Source organism: Cylas formicarius, unplaced genomic scaffold, assembly GCF_029955315.1.
Source record: "Cylas formicarius isolate icCylForm1 unplaced genomic scaffold, icCylForm1.1 PGA_scaffold_2__14_contigs__length_35257938, whole genome shotgun sequence".
In the NCBI taxonomy this organism is placed as follows: domain Eukaryota; kingdom Metazoa; phylum Arthropoda; class Insecta; order Coleoptera; family Brentidae; genus Cylas; species Cylas formicarius.
In genome coordinates, this window is record NW_026844319.1 from 22,107,448 (window position 1) to 22,130,422 (window position 22,975).

Sequence of the window (22,975 nt, forward strand, 5' to 3'; positions counted from 1 at the left end):
GCACCATACCAGACGTAGCTGTGTATGCCTATTGATTAAGAGCAAAATCAAACGAGGACAGCATGACTGTAACCTATATATGGCGACGATGTAGAGAGGTTTTAACACTTCCCACGAGGGGACAATTTGATAATTAAGGGGGTCGATTTCAGAATACACTCGATACAACCTTAACACTTTAGCTTCGGGCTAGATCAGTAACAACAAAAAAATCAATATCATAAAAATAATTATTACATATAATTTCGTTTGACGTTTACTAACATATCAACTGGGTGATTAGAGTCGTCAAGTAAACTTCATCGGGAATTCACCGCAGTGTGTCGCTTGTCGTGGGGAACTCCAGATGTTTTAAAACTCGCTACACCAACTCAACTTCACTCCTTATTAAAAAGGAACAACACCAAAGTCTCTATTTACTTCTCGTAGTTCAACTAATAATCGTTTTACCGAAGCAAGTTTTATTTTATTTATTAATTGCTAAAACTGGAAAAGTCATACTATTGGAGGGGATTTGATAAAACAGTTAATATCAGCATTTCTTGAAACGGTTCTGGACAAAGATGACAAATATATAACAACACTGTCAGCAGAAGAATAGACGAAATGACCGAAGATATTGAAAACCAACTTGTTGAAAAGCTGAAAACAAAAAAATTCTTAGGGCAAATGGATGAATCAACTTATCAATCTTATCAGAAGAGGAATGACATTTTGCTGAAAAAAGTTGTTTTGTAATAGACTGAAAAGCACCACTACCTCGAAAGATATATATAATAAGTTAAAAAACTACTTAGATGTCAATGATATACTAATGAAAAATATAACATCTTGTGATGCATATGGTACCCCTAATATGATGGAGACAAAAAATGGCTCCTTCAAAAATGATTAAATATGCGAATCCAGAAATGATTGTTGTGCATTGTGTTATTCATATTGAAAACTTGGTAGCCAAAAATATCTCGCTGTTCTAAATGAAGTACTGCATGCAGTAATAAAGTATGTTAATGCCATTAAAGCTTGTCGACGCAAAGTCAAATTTATTTGGAATTATATCAGAAACATAACAACAACAAAAACGTTCAACAATTTCATTTGCTCATAAAATGTGAAGTAATGAAGCTTTATAATAAAATATTCTATCTGCTGATTTAAAAGAAAGATTTTCAGTTTTCAAACAAATTGATTTCCCAATATGGACGATGCAGCCAATATTAGTGGATTTGTATGATATGTCAAATATGCAGTATCAAGAAGAACTCGTAGAATTGCAAAATGATGAGTCAGTGAAAATTTTATTTAATATAAAACTAGGAATGGCATGGTTTTGTGAAGAAACTTTAACTAAATACTCAAATACGACCAAAAACACAAGACAACTTTTACTCCCGTTTCCATATTCATATTTAACCGAGGGTGGAATTGGTGCTGTAAATGATTTACTGATAAAAACAAAAAAAAAGGAAATCGACTGGAAATAACACAACGCGAGATTAAAGCTAACTAAATTGGAACCTAATATAAAATCTCCGTACAGCAAGCATCAAGCGCGAGGATAGCATTAAATTAATATTGAAAATCTGTATCAAACTTATTTTGAAATTGAATGTCAGTTTTCTATTATATGTTTTGAAATATTATTTACTGTTTTTTATTGCAATTTAATAGTGATATTTTTCAAAGAAACTTCCAGAGGCTACAGTAATACTTTTTACAAAACTTCTGGATTCATCTTCCAATCATCCTGTTGGCTTCTTCAGAGCTTGACTAAACCTGAAACTGAATTGTTTGAGGGGGCGCAGCTAAATGAGGGGCATAAACACCATCTCAGATGACTGATTCCCATATGAAGTTCTAAAGAAATATAACGTCAAAACCAGATTTACAACTAGTCCAAAAATCTCTCAACATTTTTTTTTCCATGCATATGCGGCAAAGAGTATTGGAGAGACCGGACGAAAAATATCAACTAGGCTCAAAGAACATGAAAGAGCCTTGAGACTAATCACAGAATCACAAAACCAGATGTAAAATTTTATTCGATAAAACTAAAAATCTTGCATGTAATCAATTGTTCTACCAACGAAAAATCCGAGAGTCTATAGAAATCTATAAACAACCCAACAATCTTAACGGCGACTCAGATCTTTACCAGTCACCAATATGGGAATCAGTTATCCGAGACGGTGTGTATGCTCCTCATTTAGTTCCGCCCACCTCAAACGATATATGAGCAGGTACCTAGTAAAATGCGAGCCAGTTTCAATCAAGCTCTGAAAAAGCCAACAGAATGGTTGGCGAAACGTTAGCAAGTTCAACACAGCTAAAATTGTCGCCGGAGGAATTCAGAAGTTTTGTAAAAAGTTTGTTGTTTGTAAAAAGTATAGTGGTATATTCCTAAAACCTATCATTTATGTTTCTTAAGTGTACAAATAAATTTTTTAATGTTAAAAATCATGTATGAGGGGGCATAAAAATTTTAGAAACAGTGAGGCTTGGCACAAAAAAGGTTGCGAAATACTGATGTGAAGTGTAAAGGCCTCTAACTAACTCACTCAAACTAATGTCGCATCACTGTTGTAAGAACCTGTTTCTATTTCCTCAAACAGTAGCTTAATTCTTAATAACAATAATTAAACTTTTTTGTTTTTTAAGTGTAGATACATAAAAAGTCTGGTTTCTTGCCAAATGACTAAGATTAAAAAAAAAAACTACTAAAACTGGGCGTTACAATTTCCATGGCATACGGTACATATATTATTTATCTAAAATGGAAACGGATACTTTAAAACAATTATCCAGGCCCTAAACCACTTTGTCATGATACCTTTATGAATATAAAATATCGCGAGAGGCGCAATGGGGGATTTAGAACGTGTCCGTCAAGTATAAAATATCGCCCCTCCGTTATGAACGCTCCATTACGAAGCGGAATCATTTACATGAAAACAAATCCGAAAACTTCATTTATTTCGAATGCGAGAACCAGAGATATTTATCATTGTGTAGTTAAGAAGTTATTGTTACCACCCCAAATAAACGTGACCATGTACATGTTTCGTATCGTCACCTTATCGATTCCTAAAAGCCTCGCCCAAATGGTTACATACAAATCTACGCCAGTAAAGAAACTGCTTTTTTATTTATTATTTTAGTTTATATTTCTTCTTTCCTGTTATCATTGGACCTAGGCAAAGCTAGCACTATGACAATCTCTACACCAAATATCGCTTTGAAAATTTGCGCCGTATTTGCAAGTCAGAAACTTTTGAAGAAAATCTTAACTTACTCTCACACTATTTCGTTGTGTAAGGCCTGAGGATGCTTTTTTCTTAATTTGTAGTTTTCATATTCCGCCAAAAACTAATTTATTCCATTAACTTCATTTTCATGCTTCGTTAACGTTGCCACTTTACGAAAGCAGCGAAAATTATACGTATTATGATTCACAGGTTTTGTTAATTCATTTAATTAAATATCTGCAACAAACACTTCACAAGATCTTGATTTTAGGCTACGCAAAATTAATTTTCCGACACTGGGTCTTGCAAAAATTAATTAATTTCTTCTAAAGAGCTCCATCCTAGCATACAGGGCAAAGCTGTACACGAATCATTAGTCAAAACCCTCTCTTTCACTCTCGTTCTCTTTTTAGTTTCAAATATTTCTTTTAGTTTTCTTTTAAACGTGTCCATGTGGATCTCAAATCTTCCTAACCAGAGGTTAAACAAGAGTGAAGTAATTGCCTTTAAGAGAGAGATTTAAAACAAGAAAGAGCGAGAAAGACTTTACTAGTGATCACTTTCGGTATGATTAGATTCACAATATTAAGATTTTGTTAAGCAGCTAATATTGAAGTCGTTCTCTTGAGAATCATTTACTCCAGAATATAGATAAAATGCCAAGAAAACATTGGTGTGTCTTAATTTGGTTTTAAAACTGGTTTCAGTACAAGAGAAGCACTGTTTAGCATCCAGGTTCTCATACAGCGAAGTCGAGATGTGAATATCGATGTATATGTCTGCTTCGTAGATTACGAAAAGGCATTTGACAGTGTTCGGCATGATAAATTAATAGCTATACTGGACAATATAAGCCTGGATGGTCGGGAATTTCGGATAATAGCAAGAAGTTCCTATAATGAGGGAAGTTCGCCAAGAATGTGTGCTCTCCCCCTTTTTGTTTAATTTGCAGAAAAAAATCTTCAGGGAAGCTGTTGAAGAAAGAACGGAGGGTATAATTGCTAACGGTCTTACTAGCAATAGGTAAGGATGATTTACAACTACTTTCATCAGTGGTAGAAGACCATAGCCAACAAATGGGTCTACGCTTAAATATAAAGAAAACCAAATGGATAGACATTAGCAAAAACAAAGAGAGTACAAACATACATGTATTTGGGACGCTGGGTGAATAAAGACTGGAACTCAACTCAAATAATCAAAAACAAAATTCAGCAAGCAAGAACATCTTTTAAAACATGCAAAATGTGTTAACTAACATACCCTAAAGAATTTCCTTAAGAATACGCATGGACCATCACTGAAACAATGTGTAAGAGCATTGAGGCTTTCGAAATGTGGGCTTACTAGAGAATTTTGAAGACATCATGGGTGGACAGAGTGACGAATCAAGAACGACAAAGAAAGAGAGGTACTTTATACCATTAAAAGAAGAAAGCGAGACTATTTTACCCACGTAATGAGAAATAAAAAATTTGAATTGCTCCATTTAATCATGCAACGAAAAATAGAGGGGAAACAGTTCAGTTCAGTTATATGAAGTAAGCACCACCATATTGTTTAGATCTGCTGCGGACAAAGTAATGCGACTGATCGTCAATGTTCTGGTAGGACACGGCACTTAAAAAAGAAGGATCAACTAGTCAAAGCCCAACTCCGGATCCATTATTATTCCAGGGAATTTTTTCTCACAGTTTGCTTCATCGTACACATGTGTATAGCGAAAGATCATATCAACTGCATTCATTCGAGCTACTACCAAAATATTTTTTTTAACGTGAAGTGCATGTATTTTTACAATATTGTTGACTTGCTGCATATTACAGTCACCAACATCATCATCATTGGAGTTACACAAGGTTTATGGATAATATTCACTTCACTATCTCTTAAAGCCAAAGGATCTCTTTTTACATGTACATTGTAATTGAGATATATGCTTTTATCTACCGTTTATTCCTTGGGGTGTCCCAAAGCTGACCTGCAAAGGTCATAAATTAACAATCTGCAGGAGTGTGTTATGTATTTTTGTGTATTTCATGAACAACAACTATGGTGCAATTAATTCCTTCATTTCCTATGCACACATGGATTGAATTTTAGGTATACAGAGGAATAGTGTTCACATTTCTATCTCATAAAATACTAAATCTTCCTTCTATATCCTTGAAATATTAAGAAGTTGAAGAGATGTCGGAATATCCCACGCTGTCTTTAATCAATTTCCATCTGGATATTGGACATTTAAATCATAATTTGCTTAAAAACAAATCAATCGATCATCTATTAAAAAATATATTATACTAATTAAACGAATTTTTAAATACAGATGTATGTTTCTCTATTTTTAACGTCTATTTTTCACTTCACTCATGTCGCAGCAATTAGAAAACCATCAACAACAAACACTCGCGACAGTAGTTTCAATCTTTTCGGCCACATATCCGAAATGAAAATTCCCGCTTCCACATTACACCCAAACGATTAATATTTTCCGGCAATTTGCCTTTTAACCGACTCATTATACGCCACTTTTTATGTGAAACGTATTCAAATTTCTCAAGTCTATTAAAAACGCCGTTCGTCTCCTCTCACTTCGTCGTGTCGTTGCCAGGCTGAATGCATAAGCGCACCTCTTCATTCATTTCTGATGCCGTCTCTGTCGGATACACGTTCATAATTTAAATTATACGGACCGAAGAAGAAATCTTCCCACACCTTTTCTAATTAAGTAGCCCCATTAACCAAGTCGATGTAGTCGGAAATTTAACACTAGCTTATTTCTTAGTGTTCGACATTTTATTAAGTGATTTCTTGTTCTAATTTATTTCGCTTTTTTTTTTTCTACCGGTTCGACTCCGACGAGGAGATAAAATTTTTAATATCTCGCCGTTTAGAAGTTGATAAAGAAAATAGTCGCCCTGCTGCGTTAAAAAAAGGCTGGGGGGGGGGGGACGTTCTAATTTTGTCGCGATCCTGATTGGTCGTAAACTTTGACCCAGACGGGCGTTAAAAGTTCTCGCAGCTTGGACATATTTTATGAACGTACCCTCTCAAGGAACTAACAGTTTAAAACTTTTTACTTCCCAAACCGTTAAGTAAGTCTAAACGTGTCTCTACCCTTGGATAATTACTTTTTAAGTAAATTTCGTGGACTCAAAAGTTTACACACCTAGTCTATATAGAGATTGTTTCTTATTATTGGCGGTCGCTGGCCATATTTAGAAACTTCCAGCTCTATAAGCTTAAGAAAAACCTAAAATTCGTTACAATAAATATGAACCGATCTAATTTTAGTGTAGCAAACTCTGGAATTAAATTTAATCGACTTGTCCGATTTAAAGAAACTCAATATTGTTGGGAAGAGTGTCTCGAAATACCGTAACCATTGCTATTGCAGTTTCATATAAAATTGCTCGGAGTAGCAATTCTCAATAATTACAGTTTTGTTGATTTTATCACGAAAATGTTAATCGTACCGTATAATTTTGATATCGTAATCGGAGGTTAGATTAACTTATTATATCTTAATTAGTATTTACATAGGTTAAAATTTCGCAGTGGTTTATATTACGAATAGTTTTAACATTTCGTACACACTTAAAAAAAAAGACTTGAAAGAGGCAATATAGAGACATTGCTACCCGAACATACACTACTACAGTTCATATAAATATGTAAAGGTAAAAGTAAAAGATCTATCTATCAATTATTGCAGATCAGATCAAGATTGCAGATGTCAGCTTAACACCTCAGTTTCCACTGCAAATAGTGACCTTTTCTTGTCAATTTCGATCAAATTCCGTCAAAATCGGCATCTTCCGCCCTTGTTGTTACCAAAAGATGACAAACCAGTTGATATCAACTTAAAAAAGCTCTTTCTTGGTCAAGTGGTTGTGATTTCAATTAGATTATAGTCAAACTCGTCTTTTTCGCCACTTATTGTACCGAAATGTACATTAAACCTGCAGATATCAACTTAAAACCCCTCTTTCTGGGACAAATGGTTGTTTTCTTATTGATATCGAACAGAACACAATCAAAAACGGATTTTCTCCCCTATATGGTTACGAAAACAGCATTAGATCTGCAAATCTCAGTCTCAAACCTCACTTTCTGGTTCAAATAGTTGACTTTCCGTGATGATTTTGATTAGATTCTAGTCAAAAGTGCATGTTCGAGACCTATTATGTCTACGTCAAAATTGGAGATATCAGTTTCTGTTGCAAATAATGACCTTTTTAAGTCGAAATCGGCATCTTCGGTCCTAATTTTTACCAAAACATCAATAAACCACATTTCGTTCTGAATTTCCAACAGAATACTGTCAAAATCAGCTTTTTGGAAATTTATTCTACCTAAATCTACAATAAATCTGTTAATATAACTTAAAACTCCTCTTTCTGGTACAAAATGGCTTTGCAGCCATACCAGAAAAAGGGGTTTTGGTTAGTTTTTGATAAACTAATCATTTGTCCCAGAAAGGGAGGTTTTAAGCTCATGTCTGCAGGTTTATCGTAGATTTCCATACAGTGGCAAAATCTCAGGTTTTGACTAGAATCTAATCAAAATTGACAGCCACTTGACCTGGAAAGGGCGATTTCTAGTTGACATGTGCCGATGTGTTGATGTTTTCGTTAGAATAAGAGACTGGAATCGACATTGACAAAAAAAGGTAACTATTTGCAATCGAAACTGAGGTTTTAAGCTGATATCTGCAATTTTTATGCCGTTTTAGTAACAACGTGTCTCGAAACAAACGATTTTTACTTAAGAAAGACCTACTATTAATACAAGTAAGAGGGTTTTTAAGTTGATATCTGCAGGTTCAATGTGGATTTCGGTCCAGTACGTTGCAAAAATGTTAATGTCAATTATTAATCTCCATATAGGTGTGGTTTTAGTGCAGAAAACACTTTAATCCGAGCCTAATAACACTTCTAAATGTTAGAACTTTCCAATGACTATACACTCTATGTATCAAATAGTCTTAATGTTTTTAACATCTATGAGCTGCAAATTTGAATATAAATAAATAATTTAAATTTTAATTAAATAAAATAAATAGTATTTATAACATCTAGGGATTTTTTGAAATAGATCCAAGCAAGCGAAAATTTGATGAATGCAGACATTTTAATGGGCTTTCTTTATTGACAATATGTTAATTTTTTTTGCCCGATTTGGTTGAAATTTTACAACGTTAATATAGGGGTAATTTAGCTGGATCTAGCTTAATATTGTGAAGTCCGGTGCCAACTTGACATCTTAGCGAATAACACTGTCAAAGAGATGTACGTCATTGCCTTTTTTACAATTTTTGAAGTTTACTTTGAAGGAGTCACCAAAAGTACAACCTTCTTGAATTGTTTTTGTACCTTGCCTCGTACGCCACGAAAGTCTTTGATAAATAAATTTAGTTTTAAAAAATTAACTGTCATCAGCTTCATTGCAGACTTGCAACTACAAAGTAAGGATTTTCGCGCAAGTAGTTTGTTTTTAATAATTAATATGGATGGAATAAAACAAGTGAAGATGCAAACCCAAGATAAGGTTGGTTGGTTATAGACTTTCCCTAGCTGACTGGCTATTAAAGCTAGCTACTGGTTTGTTTGCTGGAAAATATTTTGGCTGTCAAAAGTACGATATTAGTACATCGATGAGAATGGAGGTACATATTATTGAATTAAGGAAGTCACGGACCACCTTTCTAGTTTAGAACGAATTGATTGTATTAATCATCCACTATAGAGTCAACAAAACTCATACGACTGTAAAAAAATTACGACTATTTAAAAGCGAAAGGATTTAAAGACCCAACGTATGGTATTTTGAACACATTGATACTGTGGGCAAAGCTTAAAATTATAAAATCAAAAAATTCTAAATTCATAAAATTTATATCGCCAAATCAGTCTCTTATAATTAGCGCACTCATTGCTGTTCAAAATATCTCTTTTTAGTGAACTAATAAACCATTAAATATATTTTCTATACATTTCTTGAAATAATACTATAAAATGTAACAGTCACTGTGATTTCATGTGATTTTTTCTTCTAATTTGTGATGCTATCAGTTTGACCTGCATGTGCGTAATATATAACAATAACAATAACAATAATAATAATAATAATAATAATAAGAAAACATCTGTATGTCTTTAGGGCTGTATGTCTTTAGGGCTGCCATTATCAAGATTAACAGAGGCGGTGTTGCAGATGCGGAGGAGCCGTATCGGGATATTGATGGGCTGCCACCTCATGACACATATAAATATTTAGGGATAACTCAAAACCTGCGAATTGACCACTCCCAATTGAAAAAAAGTATTTACCGAAAAATACAAGAGCAGGATTACCAAAGTATTAAACACCAAACTGTCAACCAAGAATCAGGTCATAGCAATCAATTCCTGGGCTATTCCTGTACTCACGTACACTTTTGGGATATTGAAATGGTCCGAATCGGACCTTAATGAGTTAGACAGACTAACCCGCCATCTGATGACAAAATTCCGATGCTAGCACACAAATTTATCGGTAAAAGGCTTTATCTTCCCAGAAAAAGCGGAGGCAGAGGTGTAGTGGACATCTACAGTCTATGCCAAACGCAAGAAACGAACCTAAGACAACGACTTCTTCACGCCACTTAATTTGCAGCACCGAGAAATCACGTTTGATCTGAACACGAGACGGGAAAACCAAACTTTGTGGAGACAACAAACCCTACATGAAAAATTCCCTGGAAGTCTGGATGCAGATCACATTGATAAGGTCGCTTCGCTGGCTTGTTTGAACGCTGGACATCTATATCCCGAGACTGAAGGCTTTATTATGGCTATTCAAGACAGAGTCATGAGAACCCGCAATTATGAAAAACACTGTCTCAAACTCAACGTGGAGGACAAGTGCAGAAAGTGTGGCTGTTCTCGCGGAGAGCGCATATTTGGGCCGTCATAACCAACTTGCTAAAATTATCCACCTCCAACTAGATTAATGTAAGGCCTTATAGACAAGGAAAAGAAAAATGCCCTCATAATTGATATCGCTGTTCCACTCTCCCACAATATTAGTAAAACTGAAGCAGAAAAATATACAAAAATATGAAAATTTGGCGGTGGAACTGAAAAATATTTGCCAGCTCAATAAAGTGTTTGTAATTTCGGTGGAGGAAATTGTCTCCAAAAATTTAAAAGACATCGGACTTCCACGGAACATCGTGGAGTACGGAGAGAAGGCTGTCATACTACAGATATGCCACATTGTTCGTAAATTTCTGAATTGAGTGGGAGGAATTGAACTGTTTTCTCGCCAGTTCAGAGAGCCCGCAGCAAGCAAAGCCTCGGGTGAAAACAGGCCAGTGAGAGCTGAGATGTATAACAATAATCATAATAATAATAATAATATTAATGGTGATTATTCCAAATTATAGTATGTACACCGTGTGCCCAATAAAACGATCCAATATACGATATGGCAGCCCATAGAAGATACGAAAAAAATGTTATTAGACTCTCCTGAAGATTTAAAATATTATGATTTTGTTGATACAGGGTGTTCCAAAAGTGTCCCCCCCCCGGCAACAACTTTGTTATTTTAAATGGAACACCCTATATATTTCGACATTTTTAGAATCATTGATTCAAATAAAAGTCACTTTCTTAAGCAATTCCTATCAAAATTTTGCATAGTTTAGGCAGAAATTGAAGTTATGTGTTTTTTTTTCGTATTTTGATTGCCCCACATAAAACTGTATTGTAACGCTACTGATCCAGGTATTGCAACGAAAATTTGATCATTGACTAAGAAGATGACGCACTACTCAATCAGTTTGTATCCCAAATAGGTGGTGCCATTTTGGCGAATTCAATTAACAAAATCTTAAGATTTTCAAAGGGAACACACTATATTTTTATTCAGATATCAATTCTAGAACAAAAAATAGGGTAAGGTTGTAATTTATCTTATATTGAAATTTGTACTTAATTTTTGAGATAACACCCCTCTAAATTCTTGGTGAATTCAAAGCTGCGTACATTAGGTTACTTGTTGGCAATACTAGAAAAGACATGACACTACTTCTTTTAAAGATGTAATACTCCAGATATACGAATAAAACCTATTGCTAACAATACAGAGCGTCCATTAATACGTGGAAATTTTGAAAAAAATCGACCCTATACTACACAGTTGATTTAAAATTCCTAATAACAAAAATAAATAATTAAAGTTTATAGGCTAACTAAACAAGGTAACAAATTTGAATAAATAAATCTATAAAACAAAAAAACAGAAACAAATAACTAAAAAAAAACATAAATATGGTGATACTGTAATAAATATATTTTCAATATATTGTGAACGCATTTCTAACCGCATCACTGTTATTTAATGCAAAAACCTCTTGCTTAGATCGTGTAATGGATCGTTTTATTTATACACGGTGTACATGCCAAGTTATAGAAAGCTACACACAGAAATAATGGGCCTTGACGCAGCTTCCTTCCCAAACGAAGATGCTGTTGAAGCCAACTAAACTTAAAACAAGGAAATAATACATATTACAACGTTTCATATTCGCCTTATATATGCAATAATTGCAGAGAACGGTATAGAAGAATGACAGGATATAAAGAAAAAGAAAGAAAAGAAGAAAGAAAGAAGACAGGGCTATAGGAAAAGGAAAGAAAAAACATTTCTTTATTTAAGCAAAATGCTTCGTTAATTAGTGAACCATCGTTAAAATTCCTAATAATAAATGAACGTGTCAAAAATGTGCATTTCATGCGTCTTTTGAATGAACCAATAGATCGGGCAAAATCATTTATTTTATATTTATTATCAACGCAATCTGATAGGAATAGCAGTTTTTGAAAAATTCTTTGTTGTGAAGAGGAATAGTTAACACATGTTGTCTACGAATATTTATTTTGTGAATATCCGCACGTTATGTTAGTTTTTCATGAAGATAGAGAGAACATTCTGAGATAATTGAAATAATAAGGCTGAGCTGTTTTTCAAGTATCGACATGAAAACTTCGGTCCGTGTGTTTCTAAAAAATCATTTTTATCTCCAAAATAACTCGAGAGAGGTATAGTGTATGCTACATAGAGGGTTTTATAACGGTTCACAGAATACAGTGAATTCCATTTAAAACAATGAAGTTGACCTATGACTCGAGTAGATGTTGCAACGCTGCAATGTCCGAAATATTTTTTAAAATGTGATCATAGCCCAGTCAATTATTAAAGTTCTATCTTTGTTCGTTATCGTTATACTTCTAATAGGGCGCTGAGTTCGGAGAACAATATAAGGATTAAGAGAATCACCCACAGTGCGTCGGGGTGTTATGTATAACCTGGATACGGCATCGATTCGACCAGAGCGAGTGCGACTCGCGAGTCGCGGTAACATCATAATTACGAGCCTGCGTGTACGTATGTGCCTGCGAGTGTGTGTGTGTGTTGCACCTGCCCCGATTGCGGCGTGGTCGATTTGACCGATTCGTCCGTTGACTCGTATAATATACCTGTTGGGCAACAATCTAGAGGATGTGACGTAACCCGGCAAACTGCGGATACAGACTTTTCTCGCTCGCCGCCATAACCTCTCTCCTACTAATGAGTGGGAGCGGTTCCCACCTAGCCGATAATAATAAGGCCTCAATTAGGCACAGATCGCGGAGATGGGCGTAGAAATAACCGCCGTTGAATATACGCGTTTGTTAGGACTCGCGAACCTCCCGTTTCATTCATGAGAAACGAAGAATGGAAGTCGTCAGGTGTTTTTTAATTTCGACGCGGGTTGATTCGCGCCTAATTAGGTCTCGAGGCCTGTTCTCGTTATGTTCGGAATATATAGGCGACTAATAAACCGGCGGAGCCATTTTTTTTTATTCTATCCTGTCGAGCGGCAGGGCCCCGCTAATTGTCCCCGGCGTTGCTTATTCGGCATGCTATTATCGCGATAATCCGCCATCGTCGCGAAATTATAAAGTTTTGATAAATTAGATGTTGCCCGGGTATAAAATACTTTTCCGGGGACCGGAAACGGAATAATTAAAGACGACGGCTGGCTCGGAGTAGGGTTTTACTTTTTGAAACGGACGCGTCATAAAAAAGGCCCACGATATTCCTGGAGTTGGAGAAATCGATAAATCTCGATATCGCGTGAGACGCGTCGCAAAAGTTTTCATTCATAGTGTTACGAGCCGGTGTTACTTTCTCTGCGCCATGAATGGGCCTATATGAATGAAACGCCGAATAGATTGATTCTCTTCCGACATGGTTACGGGCGTTCCGGTTAATTCCGGTAAAGTTTTAAAGTGCGCACTCATAATAGGCACGCCGTCATGTCATGTAATTACTACACGTCATAAGCGTAAAATAAATTATTTGAATAAAAAAAAAGCCCAAGTTCAATCCAATAAATTTTGTTTTGATGTAGTCGAAATAAATGGCTCTGTTCGTTAACAATTGCGGCGAACCACTTATATTTTGACATTTGTCAGTTGTGATTGTCACGTCACTCAATGTATTGTTACTATTTTGCAAAAATGGACCTAAAAACTAATGGTCATAGAACAAGTATAGTATGCTACACGTTGACAAAATCCTTTAGTCACTCCATTAATAAACACTCGCTCCGCTGCGCTCCCATCGTGCCAAATCAATATTGTTTCCAAAGTGGGGTTTATCCAACTTCTATAAAATGATATTATAATATCGAATCTTATCTATACTTCACTTAACGTTTTGTGTTAGTATAAACGAACATTTTACATACACAAGATTGTCACCGTCAAAATACATAATTAACTGAAAGAAAGACATAATTAGATAAAGCTAGTATCGGGACTGACTGGTCAATTGACCACTTTTTAATTGACCGGTCAATTGACCACTTTTTGATTGACCGGTCAATTGACCACTTTTTAATTAGCTAGCTAAGAAATGTTTTAAATAACATCTTACAATTGTGGAGTATTATCTTATTATTTTACGTTTGTAACATCCAATTTACCTATAACCCTGTTCCGGGAATCCCAATAATAATATCAACATAATAATATCGATTCCATTTGGTTAGCAGAACGACGGGATGGCGACGTAACCCACAATATAAATAAATATAAATTTCATGGTATTCTTAAAATTATTTTGGTCAATTGACACAAAAAAATTTCACTGGTCAATTCCACAACCCTACATAAAGCTAATAAGTCAGCATGTTGTCAGTCAGGATCGATGAATCGACTTTAATATTAATATTTAATGAAAATATAAATACCTACTCAAAAACATGTAAGATGTTGTCTAATCTTTACCTTTTGTGTAGTATGTATATTAATAAATCATTTGTATCGTATTTGTAACAATTCTAGGGCAAATTGCTGTCACATGTGACAACGAATATATATTTCAAATAATCTGGAATAATTTTATCACACAGTGTGTTTTTTTTTATATTATAATATATTTAAAAAATTTAAACTCTTATTTATGTACTCAAACTAATCGAATTCCTCCAATGATAAAATTTTTAATTAGAGGAGTAAACCTTTGCTTTCTCTGTGAAAACATGGTAGGCACTCAGACCGGTGTGTTAAAAAAGTGTTTTAAAAATATTAATTGAATATACTGTTAATATTTAATTTGGCTCCTTTAACAGAAAAAGTTTACATCAGTATCACATTATACCAAAACTTCACTTAAACGAAGCCACCGCAAAGTATTTAATTTTTGTAAATAACATCGCCGACGATATTCGATTTCATCTTTGACGATTAATTGAGGTTTTCCATTACGGTTTCTCCATTTCCCGGTAAAATTTGTCAAAGTCTATGCTTTCTTTTATTTTATGAACATCTCAAAAGGTTACAAAATTTTGTCTTAAGTGATTCAAAAATATATTTTCAGACTTGTGAAGAAGTTGTTGATTAATATTATAGAAGCATGAACATGAAAAATCAAAATGGCGTTCCTCTTGGTTTGATCCGTGGTTTATGAAACACAATGGCCGCAATAACTGCCAAAATTGTTGCTTGTCTCATGTTATATGATCAAGGAGAAGAAACCTTCAGGTCGTATGACAAGCAATAGTCAAAAACAAGTTAAGTTTGTATATTATTTCCTACTGGCCCTCCTTGCGGAGAAATTAAGCCCTAATGAACGGCAGCTGATATTTTTTTATTGAAAAAATAAACCCACTTAATATCGCAACAATTTTGAGTGCAATTCATTCGAATATAATATTAAAACGTTGTTTTCTACTAGAAATGAAAAAAAATATTAAATTTTATTTTAATAATTTAATCATAAAATTATGTTTTTAATAATATTTTTTTTTTCTCAGAAACAGTTCATTTTATCTATAGTTTCAGAATACGTTTTTTTCAATTAAAGGTTCAAGCTACCCAAAAATCTTTATTTTGCAGCGTGCTAAAAATTATGCGTTTAGGTGTTTAACTTAGTTCACCCCTGATGAACTAAGTCAAGCTACATCAAAAATGCTATGTATGGTTCATCATATTACCTGTTTACTAATTCACTACCAGCGGCGTCCTCTAGGGGCTCATAAGTCCCGGACACCCGGTAGACCAGCAAATCCAGTTTTGAAAGATTCACTTCGGTATTAAATAATTATTGAGAAACAACTAAAAAAATGTGATCCAAACCTAACAAGCCTGTTAATCGGTGCCTGCAATATTTTTTAACCGCTTTTTTTTTGCTAATATAGCTAACGCGTTAGTCCCGAGCAATTATTACCGATAATGATTTATTAATAAACTAGTTTTGCTGTCCGCAATTGCATAAAATTATTTCCTGTACAAGCAAAATTATAGCTCCGTTTTCACATATATAACTAACTGGTCTTCGACACGTTAAGAAAAACGCGGCCGCATTACTATAGCGTGGATCTGTGAGAAAAAATAAAATCACCGTAGTAATATTTTAATCGGCTGCAACTTATTGCGATTATTATTGCGCGATTCATATATACAGGGTGTAGCCGTTAACCGGATCTGTGTCAATGAACTAAGTGAAATGATTAAAGTAGGCGGATATATTAATATTAATAATTAATAATAAAAAAAATACATCAAAATGTATTTCTTTTTGGTCTGAAAATTTGGTTTCAATTCTCCTCGCTTCTTTTAAAAGTCATGTGATATATGAATATATGATTATATATTTAATATAATAAATTATAAGAAATTTGTAACTAACTTAACTTAATTATAACGATATATTGAGATAAGGGCATTTTGCAACTCAAGAAACAAAACTCCTTTGTGACAAAACTTTATTTATATGTTGAGTTTCTGAAAAAATATATTTATTAAATATTTCTTATTCAAAAACAGATGGTAGATAAATGACGTGCCCACTGGTCAGTATTGGAAAAATTTTAATGTATACAACAATCACTATTTATAAGGATCAGTTTTTTTGTCTACGATGTACCAAAAATGTAGGAGTGCCGCTATAGGCAAGAACCTGTAACTTGTACTAAATGGATACAATTGGACATTATCATCGATAAGCATTTTTTATAATTGTTGAATCATGGCCCTGGGTTATTTTGTTTTTTTAAAGGAAAACCTTAATCGGTCAGAAAAATCCTATATATAATAAATGGCTAGAACCAAAGATATTTAAAAAAAAAGTGAAAAATCACTACTTCTGGGATAATTTTGTATGTTTACCAAAGTTTGACATGTCATAAGTACTAATTTGAAATGTAATTTTAAAAAACGCATGCATAAAAGAATTATGTTCATTTTTCGAAATTTAGATTGTGGTAAAAAAAGGCGCCTGTGTCGTTATTTTGCTGCACTGTTTTAGTTAGTTTTGCAGTAGTTTTAATAGGACGCGAAACATAATATAATAAATAAATATATGAAAATAAAAAAAAACAATAAAAATATAATTAAACCATTGTTGATCTACAATATGTTCGCGATCAAACAAACCTATAATAATTCTCGAAGTTCGGTAGGAAAACAAAGAGAATTACGCTTCTTTATGGTCAGAGTCGGGGCGTTTTTCTTTCCACGCGGTTTAAATTAAGAATCGGCCCGTTTTAATAAACAAATATAAAACGAGGAAGCCAAATAGAAAAATTTATTGCTTTCCCAAGATATTTATAACGACAGAACTTTATCGTTGTTTTCTTAAGTTCCCATCGATATTTTGTTACCGCGATTCCGGTCCACATAATCTTTAAGAAATCTTTATTGTATCGGTGAATATCGTGGGTATTACGTTCTCGATCTCGTGTAATGCGAGAGAACGAATACCGGGAGAAAATTAAAAATATTAACTCGTTCGGTAGGTAGTTCCGATGTCCGATTGCTTTACCTCCTGGTGTTTGAAAAAACGGTCCATTGCATAGGTAAATAAAATATTAACAAACAAATAAGTTTCACTGTGCCTTCTCCTGTAAAAATGTTTTTCCGAAATGGTTTAAAATACCTAAATAACATTTTAGTATTTTGTACTGGGTGTGCATCTATTTTCCACCAAACTTTTTTTTTGTTGGGATGTTTTTAAACAATTTGCTATAAAAAAAAAGGTACTCATCTTTAAAGTTTTGGAGTTATTACGGCTTTTAGCAAGCAATGATGGCGGAATTATAAAATTAAAATTCTCTCTTTTCTTTGTTTTCATTTTCTTGTCTTTCTTTTTTTAAATAACAATAATAATAACAATAAGAGTTCTGATTCCTATCCTCGACGAAGAAAAGAATTGTAGTGGGTATCCTTAGCCCCCCCCCCCCCATGTCGCGCGATCGTATGCATTTTTTCAGCATAGTCTAAACTGCTGCCTATTTTTTTTACAAACAACACTAGCTGAAGGTATAACAATGATGGCTCATTTAAAATAGCCAGGTCAAATGTATTACAGTGAGTAAGTATTTTTACACGAGAAAAAACAAAGAAAGTCAAAAAATTGAAATTGAGTAACGAAATGAATTTCTAAGACAGCAGAGAAGAAAGAAAGAGAAAAGAAGATTTTAAGAAATCCTCCTTTATGTTAGTACCAAAATTAAACGATAACTATGATAAGAAATGTAACCTCAATAATCAACAATTATAAATTAAAATTGAAAAATATATTAAAAAATTCATAGTCCTTTATCGCGAAACTAATCATTTATTGCCATATATTTATTTAGCTTTAGCATTTTATTATTCAACTAGTCTCACTTTTTGTGAAAATATTCTATTTAGGTTATTGAAGTGGTATATAAAGTGTCCATCGAATCAACTCATTTATTGGTTAGAAAAAACAATCTTAAAATGTCCAGACAAGGAGTGCATGAGGTGCATTTTGCGAAAATTATTTATCTTAGAAAAACTAACCAATAATATTCATTTTTGTTATTTATTGACTTTTATGTTATATATATTTTTAATTCGGCCCCCGACTGAATAGCGTAAAGCCAATGGCGTTGTGAAATAAGCTACGTTTACCAAAATCTATTAGGCTCCTTAAATAGAATATATTCCAAATTTACGACTCGCCGTAGAGCGTGGGAGCTTTTTTTTCCAACCAATTAAGAAATAATATACCATTAGTTATTTTCGAAACCTACGTGTGCCACAGTACCGTTCCATTGTCCTACAGAGTGAGAATGTAATCGTTGTTAAATATTGAATCTCATAGCCGAGAAGAGTGACACACCTCTCGAATGATTGAAAATTTTAGTTAATCGGCAAGAGCAGAAAAAAGCATCAGGTGTCGTACTAAACATACAAAACATGTTTTATAACTTTGAATTTTTAACAAACGAACAATGGATACAAATTTGACTTACTTTTTACAAAACTTGTGGATTCCTTCTGGGTCGGTTTTTGCTGAGTCGAACTTGCTAACGTTTCGGCAATCATCCTGTTGCAGTCAAGCTCTGAAGAAACTAGCAGGATGATTGGCGAAACGTTATCAAGTTCGACTCAGCAAAAACCGACGCAGGAGGAATCCAGAAGTTTTGTAAAAAGTATTACAGTAGCCTGTGGAAGTTCCTTTGAAAAAAATGGACCTAAATCCCCCGACTTCTTTGCCGCACTGTAATGAATCCGAAAACTAAATACCACCACAGTAACCATTGCCCATCGAGCGAGAAAGAGAAGAAGAAATTTACTTCATAGTCTAAATCCCGTTAAATGGCAAGCAAAGCTTGAAGTCATGATTATTACTAAAAAAGACGAAAACTAAATTGGACGTTTTAAAAATGTCTTTTTCTACTCCCGTCTGTAAAATACCTAATTACGCACCGATCTAGCGTGCGGGAAGCGTCACTTTACACGTCAGTTTCCTTTCCCACGAATCCGAGCCACTTCGGACATTTCCGGGATTTTACCGCACGGGCTTGGGAGCAATCGGATCTTTTCGGAGATATTTCCCACGCTTTGAATTTTGACGTTTGTCAATTCTAACGATCATGTCAGTAAATGTATTCGTCTTGTTTTGAAAAAATGTACCCAAAAACTCACGGTCGTAGAAAAAGTATAGTATGCAACGCGTTCGATAAACTTTTTAACTCACTCGTTTATTAAACACTCGCTCCGCTCGTGTCAAATGCCGTTTACCGCACTTGTTACATAATATACTATTATATTATTTAATTAATAAAGTCAACTAAATGTCACAACTTGGTATAACCTCATCATTAACAAGTTATAGGTACAAATTTTTGTATTTAAAAATAGATCAATAACCAAGAAAGGGGATTAGGAAATCTTTACCTAATAATTGATTGTATTAGCTACTTACTTATGATTTATTAATTTCATTTTAGATCTGAAGAGATCTGGAGATTGTGCGGGTGGGTTCAAATCACAGTTGAACTCGTACAAAAGGGAATGGATTTATAACGAATAATAAATACAACAGTAGAACATTAAGCAAAACAAAATTTGTTTATTTGCTATAATGTGTTTTCATATATAAACACACATTTTAGTAAAATATAAAAAAGGGCAAGTTCCCAGCAGCCGATATTACAGAAAGTTGTATTTACAAGAGACTCCAAAAAACTCAGACTTGTCGGCTGGGCCACCGTGTATACGTCTCCCACGTAGAATCATTGTGAATGTCATAGAAAGTGTGGCTGTTGTATTCGGCGGGTGCCACACGGTGTTCAGAATTTATTTATACGACTCCTCTACATCGCGCAATAGCTTCAGTCTTTTCGAATGATCGCATATGTTTTGTTTTATGCCCCATGGATCTCGGTTTTCATTCCTTTGAAATAAATGACACGTTATTTCAGCTTGGCAACTTGAACTTGTCTTTTAAATTGCGAATCTAGTTGGTCATATACACTTAGCTCAAGATCTCCGTAAGGGTTGTCCTAGGTATACAAAACGATTTTTTTTTGGCTGTTCTCCGTTACTCCAGTCAATGTAGTGGAGGTTTTATTGCGATCACTTTCGAACAGCTTGTATTAAGCAGTTCAAATATGTTTTTTTTAACACTCCAAGAACAGTGCTGATTATACGGAGTTTCCAGGGAGCTTACACGGAGTTTTTGTCTATTTTCGGCTGCTTTTTAGATATAAATCTGAGTAAGTGTCCGTAAATGTATATTGCAACTGTGGACAGGGTTTTTAAAAATAAAAAACATCCACAAGTCCTACATAAAGCGTTTTTTGATACAGGGTGTGTCAGTTATACGCAGTTCAATTGGCGGTTTCCTTAACACTGGAGCGCGAGCATTGAAGATGCATAGTGAGATCTTGGCGAAACGTCTGCAGGATTCCAGTCGGGTTCAACAAGCGAACGGATGATATCCCGATATTCTTCTCTAAGATTTACAAAAAGTGTTACAATTTTGCAGCCATCGACTTAACATTTGGCACGGACGTACAACTCTATGCATTTTGAAAAAAAAAGGTTATTTCGGGTTTAAGAAAAAAAAATATCAAAAACTATTGAAGCGATCGAGAAAATTTTTAAACCAGGGAACGCAAGAGTGCCGATAATGTAGAGTATGTGTCTTTTATCTACAAAAAATTGAAAGCTGTGTGTTATTTTGATTTGGTGTGCGTATAGGACCAAAGTTCAAACGTCTCTAAGTCAGTGAAATTTCCAACCATGCAGCAATACGGATTCAGGGAGAGTAGGTCACCCGACTCTGCTATCACCAAGCTGGTTAAAGTAATAGTCAACTTTACGAGTGCAACATCTTACTATATTACCAAAGGGTTCGACTGCTTGGACCACTGGGCTCTATTAAAAAAAATAAAATATTACAATTTTGACATGTTGAGCCGAAGCCTAAACGTTGTTTATAACAATAAAACCTCGAGTACATTGCCAATGAGAAATTATTCAGGGCTCAGTAATGGGACCTACCTCCTTTTTCATATATATCAATGACCTTCCTGAAGCCCTTTTGGTTGGCTGGCGTTGTTTGCGAGTGACACTAATTTCTTCATAAATTTTAAAAAATCTTACTGAAGAATTTACTGAAGCCAACTCTGAATTGGCAAAAGCTAAGATCTGGTTTACAAAAATTAGCTTAACCCTAAACGAAAGGAAAACAGTTTCTTTAATTTTCTATAAAAGGCACATCGACGAAGTAAATAATGGACAAAGTGCCAAATTCTTGGGAATTCATTTAGACCCTAACTAAATTGGTGTCACCACACAAAAAACAAAAAACATCTTTCTAATCCGTAGCCTATTATTGATAGCATATCATGCTCTAATTGCTTGCTTTATGGTCTGATAAACTGGGGCCAGACTCCCGGACCAGCAAGAGTATTTGGCCTACAATGTAATTAGAATAATCTCAAACCTCAAATGCAGAGAGGATGTTAGATCAAAATTTTCGGAGCTTAAAATCCTTACATTGCCAAGCGCTTATATCTAGTTTACGCTAAAGAGACTCAAACAGGTTTTTCACATGTGAATAAAGTTCACCCCTACAACACACGGAATAGGGACAACCTCAGACCTAATTTCTTCCACCTTAATGCGAGTAGGCTAAGTCAAATTATTACTGCATCAATTTTTTTAAATAAACTTAAGCCCGAGACAAAAAAACTCCCAATAAACAGTTACAAAAACTTAGTCTTTTCAATAGAGCAACACTTTTACAGCATGGAGGAGTTTATCTTTTTCCAAGATATCAATAACTATATCTAGTAAGATAATTGCACCTCTTCGACTTCCCGCTTTCAGTGATAAGTTTCTGTAATAACTTTCGTTCACTTTTAATGTATGTCCAGATGCCCACAGAGAGCTTTATGTTTTATGCATATTGTATGCTTTCAATATTATGTTGTAAATTGTAACATGCTAATAAATGAAATGAAATGAAAATCTTTCAGTTAAAACTTATTTTTGTATTTCATTTATTCAAGACCCCACCTCCAACCACGCCAAATTTAGCTAACGTTTCGCAAAGTCCAAAATTGAACACGTTAAAATGTTTTTCGGCCGCTTTTCCCTTCGCTTCCAAAAAGTGTAAAAAAGCCAGAATTTTCATAATTTGATTATTCCCGTTTTTTTTTTATTCCAAGACTCCTTAATTTGGCGTTTAAAGAGCTCTTCTCGGACGCCCTAGTAAATATTTTAATATTTTCGTACCGACGAGACGCTTTTGACAGGCCAACCTTAATTAAACTTTTTAATTAATTTTATTTGCATCGGAATTAAGTTTGCGAAATAAGAAGCGATCGTCCGGTTTTCTGACACACGCCGCGCCGTTTGGAGCCG

The 22,975-nt window shown here is 34.4% G+C and overlaps 1 protein-coding gene across 2 annotated transcripts in view; it reads left to right on the forward strand.

Moving 5' to 3' along the window:
* LOC132698155 (nephrin) overlaps nucleotides 1-22,975 on the forward strand; it is a 520,664-nt gene that overhangs the window by 322,997 nt on the left and 174,692 nt on the right. The window lies entirely within an intron of this gene.